General features: G+C 30.6%; 1 long non-coding RNA gene across 1 annotated transcript; it reads left to right on the top strand.

The window, feature by feature from the left end:
- The first annotated feature begins 1,413 nt into the window (after window positions 1-1,413).
- Window positions 1,414-3,886, top strand: LOC139498225 (uncharacterized). The gene is made up of 3 exons (XR_011657857.1): window positions 1,414-1,739; window positions 3,215-3,302; window positions 3,826-3,886. It is a non-coding gene; the product is annotated as an uncharacterized lncRNA (long non-coding RNA).
- Window positions 3,887-9,563: the final 5,677 nt, after the last annotated feature.

A 9,563-nucleotide genomic window follows, 5' to 3' on the forward strand; every position in this document is an offset into this window, starting at 1 on the left:
GACAATGTAGATATGTTTTATAAAACCTTGCATGATGCAAAAATATAAGAATAAGTGTTCTCGTCTGTATACATGGTATTGTAATACACCGTGATATAAAAATGAGAATGGAAATGGGGAATGTGTCAAAGAGACAATAACCCGACCATAGAGCAGAGAACAACCGAATGCGACTAATGGGTCTTCAATGCAGCGAGAAACTGGCCCCCGCACCCGGTGGAGTTCTTCAGCTGACCCCTTATCAAATATATATGCTAGTTCAGTGATGATTGACGTCATACTAAACTCCGAATTATTCACAAGAAACAAATATTAAACATCATCTAAGACTAACAAAGGCCAGAGTCTCCTGACTTGGGACCGGTGCAAATAATGCGGCGGAGTTAAACATTTTTTTGAAATCTGAAACCCCCCTTTACCTCTAGCCAATGTAGAAAAAAACACACACCAAAACGCACAGTAAAACTCAGTTTATGAGAAGTCCGAGTCCGATGTCAGAATAGGTTATTTAGTCCGTAAAGTTTTGATTTATTAAGAACAAAACTGATGTTGGTATCGATAAAGATAATACAGAAATATCTCCCAACAATGCTGAATTACATGGTACAATTGCACATGAGACAAATACATGTAACCACCAGAGACTAAAGATTCAGATATATTAGCAAATATAGGTCACTGTGCGGGTTTCGTGTCAGGAATTATGACGCAATAGTTAAGTTTGTTTTTAAAATGATAAAGTTTTTAAAGTCGATATCTCTAAAAAATAAAAAAATGCAGAACTTTGGGATCAAGTAAAAAATTCAATTGGAAATCAAAAGTCAAAGCCAATTTTATGAACAATATGTTTTGTCTTTTATACACTATATATGTATGTATTCTCTTTTGTACACTATATATGTATGTATTCTCACAAACCAAATTTCAGATTTAGGTATAGATGATAGATCTATAGAGAAATTTAGATAAAAAAATGGTTTATTATATAAAAAAATTGCTACTTTTAATAACGGAATTCAAATACAATTAAATTGATATAACTTTGTGTACCAAATATGTTTGAATTCTATCTTAGACTTATACGAGTCGGTAAATTTAGAATTCAGAAGCCAATGTTGTTAAGAGACTTATAAATACACATTTAATAGTATATTTTGATAGATAAACTAAAGTTGTACCTAAACTTTTAAGGTTGACCATCAAACACGAAATTTTCTTATGGTCATTCATCATCCTTATGACAATGTTCCTCGGTCAACTCTTCACCTACATGCTATTCAAGTCGGTTATACAACACGAGAACCTAGTTGTCATGAAATACCCGAAGGTAAAAACTGTTTGCCTTATTCTAAATCATTGACGTTTAGCGAGTGTCGTAACAACTAGTTGTAGTATAAAAACCGAATACGGGTACAATTCTGACAATCTCCCAGTCAGAAAGGTCTAAGTTGTAAATAGGGGATTCACATTCATTTCCAACATGAAACAACTGTTGCTTCTAGTTCTTCCGTGTATTGTTGCAATAGTTTTGGTGAATGCACAAAACGGTGTTGGTGGTGTCGGTGGTGTCGGTGGTGTAGGTGGTACAACTGGCGGTGGTATTGGTGGTTTTGGTGGCTATCCAAGGAATGCTGTTTATTATCCGTATCCCGTACAGAGCAGAACTAGACCTAGCATTATCGGACCACTATTGCAAGAAATCCAGGCAGAAAACAACAGAGCAATGATTGCTAATCTTTGTAAGTCACTTTTATTTATCTTTATTCAAGTTATGTTAGTTCTGTGAAACAATGTAAATTTTGTGTTAATATACGAATGTTTGTAAGTCACTTTTATTTATCTTTTTTTCAAGTTATGTTAATTCTGTGAAACAATGTAAATTTTGTATTAATATACGAAACCAAGTATTATTACCGAATAAGTATAAGTCGAATTCGAAGGACACTAATCATTTAGAGCTAATTTCCTAATGTTTGTAGACTAAGACTTTGGCTTGCTTGCCTTGGTCGGATAAATGTTTACTCAAGCTTTGTAATTAAGATTGACACCTGGAACAATAAGCATAGATAAACTTGCATATATTAAATTTAAATTTGAAAGGACGTCATCTTAATTACAATTGTAGAATATTTAAAAAAAAAACAAGCAAGCAAACCAAAGTCTTGCTTTACATGAAATTTGAAATCAGCTCTAATAACATGACAATTTGAGAGCTGTTTGTTTTAAAACATATTATTCAACATATAATTTTGTTAATAAAATTCTGCTTTTCTGTAATTTAAAGTTGAACTGTAAGAGTGTTGATAGTGCGCATAATTTTAGAATGAAAAACCTAAGCTTTTCATACAAAATGTAGTGCGGTCAACGTTTTATAATAACAAAAAGAAGCATTTAATTCTTTAATAAATACAAATAAGTATTCGGTAACTAGGCTATCAATACAAGAGGGTCTTCATTTCTCCTTTTTTTTTTAAATATTTAGGCTATTTTCTCTATTCTTTCATGCTTTGTTTTCTTTCTTTTTTGGAATCCAATTATCCTCTTTTTTTAGGCCAATTTTTCCATTTTTCTCTTTCTCTCTCTCTCTTGTTTGCTCGCTTTTCTCTCTTTGTGTGCTCGCTCAGTTTCTCGTTTGTGAGCTCCTTTTATATTATAGTTTGTAAAGCTTATTATGACCCTTGTGCTTGATATACTAGATTTGTTTACACCTTGTGAGATAAAAAAGATTTATGATATACGGCAAAACAACAGCTAACAAGTATCCCGATCCGAAACAATAGTTAATACTCGATCGGATTCTCGTTACGTCTACAATAGCGAGAATGGCCGAGTAGTTACGATTCAATCCAAAACCGCTGAGGAGTCCGAACAATGAAACGTTTGTGACGGTTGGAAATTAAAATTCGGATCCAACTTGCAATTATGATTTTTACTTGATATTGGAAACATACCGGGTGCCTCTAGTGTCGAATGTACAGCTTATATTTCAACCTTTGTTTGGGTTTTATTATTTTTTCTTTCTTGATGTTTTACTTTTTGTTTAGGTTTTGGCAGTATTCAATCAGTCAATAAATCAATCGATTCATCAATTGATTATTTAATTGTATTTTAATCACATCAATTAATTGGTTAATCAATTGTATTTTAATCACATCAATTAATTAGTTAATGAATTGTATTGTAATCAATCAATCGTATATCAATTTTATTTCAGTTGCTTGGGGCTTGCTCTTAGCAGTAATGAATAACTTAACAGGAATTATCAGTTAAAGAAAATTTAACGAAAACTAATGTGTTTAAAGGTAAGTTTAATTAATGATAGAATAATTTTATTTGCACTTGGTCATAAATATGTTGAAAATATCATGTACACACGGACATACATATGTGGATTATTTAATGTACATGTACACTTGGTCATAAATAGGTGGAATGATATTTTGGTACACTTGGTTAAAAAAGTGTTGCATACTTGATATTATTTGCGAATAATCAATATTATAAAGGAAACTACGAGATAAACAACACATATTGATCTAAAAAGATTTTTGTTCGTAGAAAGATGAATATAATATTATTGACATGATGATAATGTTTCGCAAAAGTCTCAAAATCTTAGTTTTTTTTATTTTAAGGAACTTAATAAGCTGTAAAATACATATATAGGTGTAATATGTGTAAATTGTTTTCTACTTTAATTATAATTTTTTATTCATATCAAAAGTCAATCTAAACATAAAAGAAATGTTTAAGACTTTTCATATTTGTAAATATATATTGTAAAAGTTATTGCACAATTAAAATTGCTTTCTTGTTTACTTTCAGGGGGTATTTGGCGGCCAGACATCATGTGTTGACAATTTATAATAAATTCGTTACTATATTATGTTTTTTGCTTTCTCTTGTTGTTAGCCTAGCTATTACCGTTAAACACTATCATTTACACATTTATCAGACAGAGGTTATCATTTTACTTACACCATATAGTATAGCAATCTACCAATTTACCAATCATATAGTTCTAGTGTCGATGAAAAATTCGATGAGTATTTATGATATATCAAATCGTAGAACAATAGGTCTTGTGTCGATGAAAAATTCGATGAGTATTTATGATATATCAAATCGTAGAACAATAGGTTCAACCCCCTATTTTTTATCTCTTAAAATGGCATGTACCAAGTCAGTAGTATGGCAGTCGTTTCTATTATGTATGTTTGCGATTTTTTTCTTGTACCTCAGTGATTCTGTTGTTCCGTTGTTTCCTCCTATAGTTGATGTGTTTCTCACGGTTTTAGTTCTTAACGTGGATTAGTTTTCTTTCAATGTATTTATAACTTTTGAACAGCGGTATACTTATGTTGCATATCTGTATCTATATTGGTCCTAAAGAGGACTACTTACGTATCTTAAAAAAAACATTTATCGAATTTTACGAATGTTTTTCTATACATCAAGAAGTCCTCTCGATAAAAAAAAAACCGGTGAATACATATAAGAGGAATCTAGATGGGGCATTCATTTCTATATTCCTTATTCTAAAGTATGCGATTTTAGTTGAGACTGTCTTAGATGTTTCGTTATTGAACTTCAATATAAACCTTCATAAATTTTTCATGAAACTTGGACAGAAGCTATCAATGACCAAAACACCGTATCAAGAGCAACATTTTGAAAAAAAAATCCGTATTATTTTAAGATTAAGAAGTAGGATGAGACGAAAAACGTTTTTTTTTTCTGTTTTTCACTGATAAATTGCTTTGTTTGGGGCAGTCAACATAACACTTTCACACAGATAGTAGCAATAGTAGGCGCCACATTTTTCATCTTTGTTTATATTTTACAACCCCACTGTCTATTCTTTAAGACACTTTAATATATTTTTCTTTTATATTTGCTATCAATCATTTATTCAAGACCCTTATATATGTGAAAGGTCAATGTGTATACGTTATAATAAAATGCAGAAATGGTCTTGTTGAAGAATTTGTGGACATTTAATCTAACTTAGCCATATTTACATGGTTAAAATGAATGAAAAGAATATGTTTGCCTGACTTTAGTATACAATCCGCACTGTTAAAGGAAAAGAATTATTATAATATTTTTTTATTGCTGTTCTTCATCTTAAAATCACAATGAGGCCTTCAATTCTAGAGATAAAATGTTGAGAGAAAATCTATAATGAACTGATTTTCTCAAAAGTGAGTATAGAGTTTCTGAACAATATGTTGATGTAGATATGGTAAGATCAAATAGTATGACCAGCTGAACCAAGAAATTTTAATTTTCAGATAAAAGACAAAAATACTTAAATTGGACAAATCATCACACAGCGACAATAACTTCTACTTGATTATTCTAGTCGAAGAGTGGGTAGATCATGATATGTCGAGAACTTTGCAGTCAGATTTCCACTTTTATAGATTTCTATGTGTATAAGATATTAAGTTGTTGCAATTTAGGCCAACTAAAATTAAATTGTAGATTTTCATCCAAATTTTTGAAAAAAATGGGGCGGGTGGGAGGATTTAATTTTTTTAATTTTATTTCATATGAAACCTTCTTGTCACGTGTTATTCATATATGCAATTGTAATAATAAGCTTGTATCATGTAAATACATGTACATGCATAAGGTATAGTGTATAACACAATAACAATAAAAACCAAGGAGTATAAAACAAAAACTCATAAAACCAAAAGACATTTAAATCAACAGTTACAAATAATAAATAAGAAACAACACGAACTCCACTAAAAACTGGAAATGAAATCAGGTGCTCCGGAATGGTTAGCAATTCCTGCACAGTATACGGCACCGGTCGTCGTGTTATTTCTTTGTTCAGTTCAGTAATGATGGAAAGTTAATATGACTTAGGAAGAATATCAGATATCATGATGGCGACAATAAAATTTCTCGAGTGATGACCTTAATTTGATTGATTCATAGCCCTGTCACACCTGTCTTAGCAACTTTTGAGAAAGCAGAATTCCTCGTTCAACAAAACCAACGTATCAATTGAGACACATATACTCCATTATGCTGGTGCCGCTTTTTCAAATTCGTAAATACATATCTCTGATTGGCAACCACTGTTCTACATGTAATTGCCGCTTTAGAAACCTACTTTATAGTAAAAAGTAGAAACGTGGAGAAATGCTCTCTTCAGTTGGATGACTTACACCAAATTTATTTTGCGTTCTGAGCAATTTAATTGTTGTTGTTCTAATAAAATGATGCAAATGTATTGGTATGCAACACAAGTATGATAAGTACAGAATAAAATGAAAACTCAAACAGTGTTGAAATAATAGGGTTGGTCCTTAATATGCAAATATAATTACAATGTGGAACATAAAGTTGTTAGACGACTCTATTTCTTTATTCCAGTCATGATTTTTGTATCAATGTGTTCCGCGATTCTAACGCTTTTGGGTTTTATTCACAGTCCAAATTTTTTGACACAAAGTCATTGTATGAATAAGAAAATTCAAGGTGTTTTACTCACAAACATTTTTGACATACGGCGATTTGCGTTCTTGAACACAGCGTATTACCCGTAACCCGAATATTTCACGACCTTCTCGTAATCAATCTCTATTCTCGGTAAATTATGTTGTCATCATAGATCAGTAGAATATATCGACTTAATCATTTAATAAATAAATTTAGTGTTTTTACTGTCTTCTGATTGGTTAAAATTTTTAGTTTTATTTTCAATGTTGTCAATTTTTATGGCGACACGCCCACTCTGACGTTTAGTGTTCATACGCCAACATGTGTGTACGTTGTTATTGTCAATATAAATAATATAACAAGTTCTTTGAGTCTTATTTTTGATAGAAATTTATTTATAATGAATGGCAATAATTTATTTTGATTTTATTGAACCATAAAACTAATTTTTGACTCTTCACATTTTATAATCCGCTTCGCGGATTATGTAAAATGTGAAGAGTCAAAAATTAGTTTTATGGTTCAATAAAATCAAAATAAATAATAGCCATTCATTAAGTAAGAAACACGAAAACCGAATTTTGAAACAGAAAGTTTTAAATGAAACAAAATTATCGACGATTATCGGTAACGGAAATGAACAAAATCCGGAAATCGTATATTTTTCTAAAATAAAAAAAATCGGGGCGGGAAGTTTTCAGAGGGGCGGGCGGGGATGAAAATCTATCAATTAATTTTAATTGGCCTTACTAGTATGTTTTTTAACCATTGAGACTCATATGTATTTTTAAGGTGATCGAAAAAAAAAATACATTATACTAGGTATGTACACGAGACAAAAAATATGTAAAGTGGTAAATTCCATCTCCGACATGATTTCATTTAGACGTGGCATATATACAGAAACCTCGAACCACCGAATTCTTTACTAGTATTTACAACTAATCATGTGTTAAAAATCAAAACAAATAAACCGAACTTAAAGACAAATTCAAAAATTGAAAGTAAAACAAAATCAAACGCTATCAATCAACGGAAGAAGTTTAACACAAGAAAGTTGAAACTCAAATTCATTTCACTATAATAACGAATCGAATCAGCAGTGGAGTAATTATGTCTTGATTAACTTGTATTAAGAACATCTTTCATGGAAAATTGAAAAAAAAAAAAAAAATACAGAACTCCGAGGTAAATTCAAAACGGAAAGTCCATAATCAAATGGTAAAATTTAAAACTCAAAACACACCAAACGAATGGATATCAACTGCAATATTTCTGACTTGGTATGAAGAAAATGGTGGGTTATAGCTAGCTGAACCTCGGACTTGTTTGACAGTCGCATAGATTCCTTTATATTGAAAACAATATGTGAACAAACATTAACATAATAGGTAAGAATGTAAAAAAGGGGTTACTGTAGTCACCGCTGTGTTATAATCTTAATCACTATAAAAACAAACAAATATGAATTTGCAAATGACAGAGAAAACGGTACCTTAAGGTAGATTCATGGTATACCGCCATCTTGGATTGTACAATCACAGTACAAAATCGGTCTAGTTATTTGCCCAAATCAGCAAATTTGGAAACAGATTTGCAATTTATTTGTTAGACTGTTTATTTATATAAAGAAAACTTGTTAATTTATTGTATTATTCAAAATATTTTAACGAATATCAACCTTTTTGGTTTTTAAAATCATTTTTTTCAAATGAGCCATTTAAGGGGAGATAACTCTTTTAGCACAAAATTTATACTGGGTTAATAGTAAAAATTTTTATTTTTACTTTTGGCAAGAAAACAAGTTCGGTGACACCATGTTTTCTTTTTATTTTCTTAAAACATATTATAAAACCTATCTTCTCACAATTTATTTCAAAATTCTATCTCATAAATTTTTTTTTATGTACTGTTATGTGTTTTTTCATGAACAAACTAACCAAATTTAGGCAATTTTCAACGACTTATAGCTTGAAAAATAGCACGGTGACCCATACTTTTTATTATATTTTTGAAAAAAGCATAGGAAAATCTTCATTTTGTTTAAATTATAAGAAAATTCTGTCTCAAAAAACATTTACTTATGATCTACCTTAATTTGTACAGACAAAGCGATTAACATATTTTTCTTTTGATACATAGAACATAAGTTTTGCTTAAAATCCAGTTATTTTCAAATACATATTAAAGAACTGTTCGCATGATGTATATGTAAGTAAATGCTTTACAAATAATTTAGAATATAAGATATTGTTAAGTATGTAACGATAAGTGTTGTAATTTATATCTTTGTGAACTTGTACCTAATATAACATTTATATCAAGTCCCAGCTATGAATAAAGTACTTTATCAACTTGATTGATTTCTTGTAAGTATTTAGTAATCTGAATCCAAATAATTCAGTCATATACTTCTCTACCATATCTACGACTGCTAAATATACAAGTGGGAGAGTTGTTTACCCGGAGGGACTGAATTGTTCGGGTTATAAAGTAATCTTGAATATCTAAACTTATAGTTGCCAAACTGGCAAATAGTTATCAAAGGTATCAGGATTATAATTTAGTACGCCAGACGCGCGTTTCGTCTACATAAGACTCATCAGTGACGCTCAGATCAAAATAGTTAAGCCAAACAAGTACAAAATTGAAGAGCATTGAGGACCCAAAATTCAAAACAAATATGATATTCATACACATATTTTATATGATTTGATGGTTTGGTTTATTTTTCAGCTTTCTGTATGAAGGTAAATCAAGCAAAATGCCACGGAATATTATATAAATAACACATAGCTGAGAGGGTGATAGAGTAGATTGGTACCCGTCGAAAAAGCATAGTAAACCTTGGTTTCGCCGCGGTTTGCAATGCTTTTTGAGGGGTAACAATCTACTGTATCACCCTCTCAGCTATGTGTTATTTAATTTATTATACTAAATGTTATTTCCCATTTCCATTCTCAATTTTAAAGTTTTAAAAGTATTTTCTATGGACGTCGTCACGTACATAACAACTTTACTGGTATTAGAACAATTAACAAAAGTCAAGCAAGATGTTTTGTTTTTTCATTTTGACAGTCAAATAATAGAATCTGAGCTAAAAT

This window comes from Mytilus edulis, chromosome 12, assembly GCF_963676685.1.
Source record: "Mytilus edulis chromosome 12, xbMytEdul2.2, whole genome shotgun sequence".
Classification (NCBI taxonomy): Eukaryota; Metazoa; Mollusca; class Bivalvia; order Mytilida; family Mytilidae; genus Mytilus; species Mytilus edulis.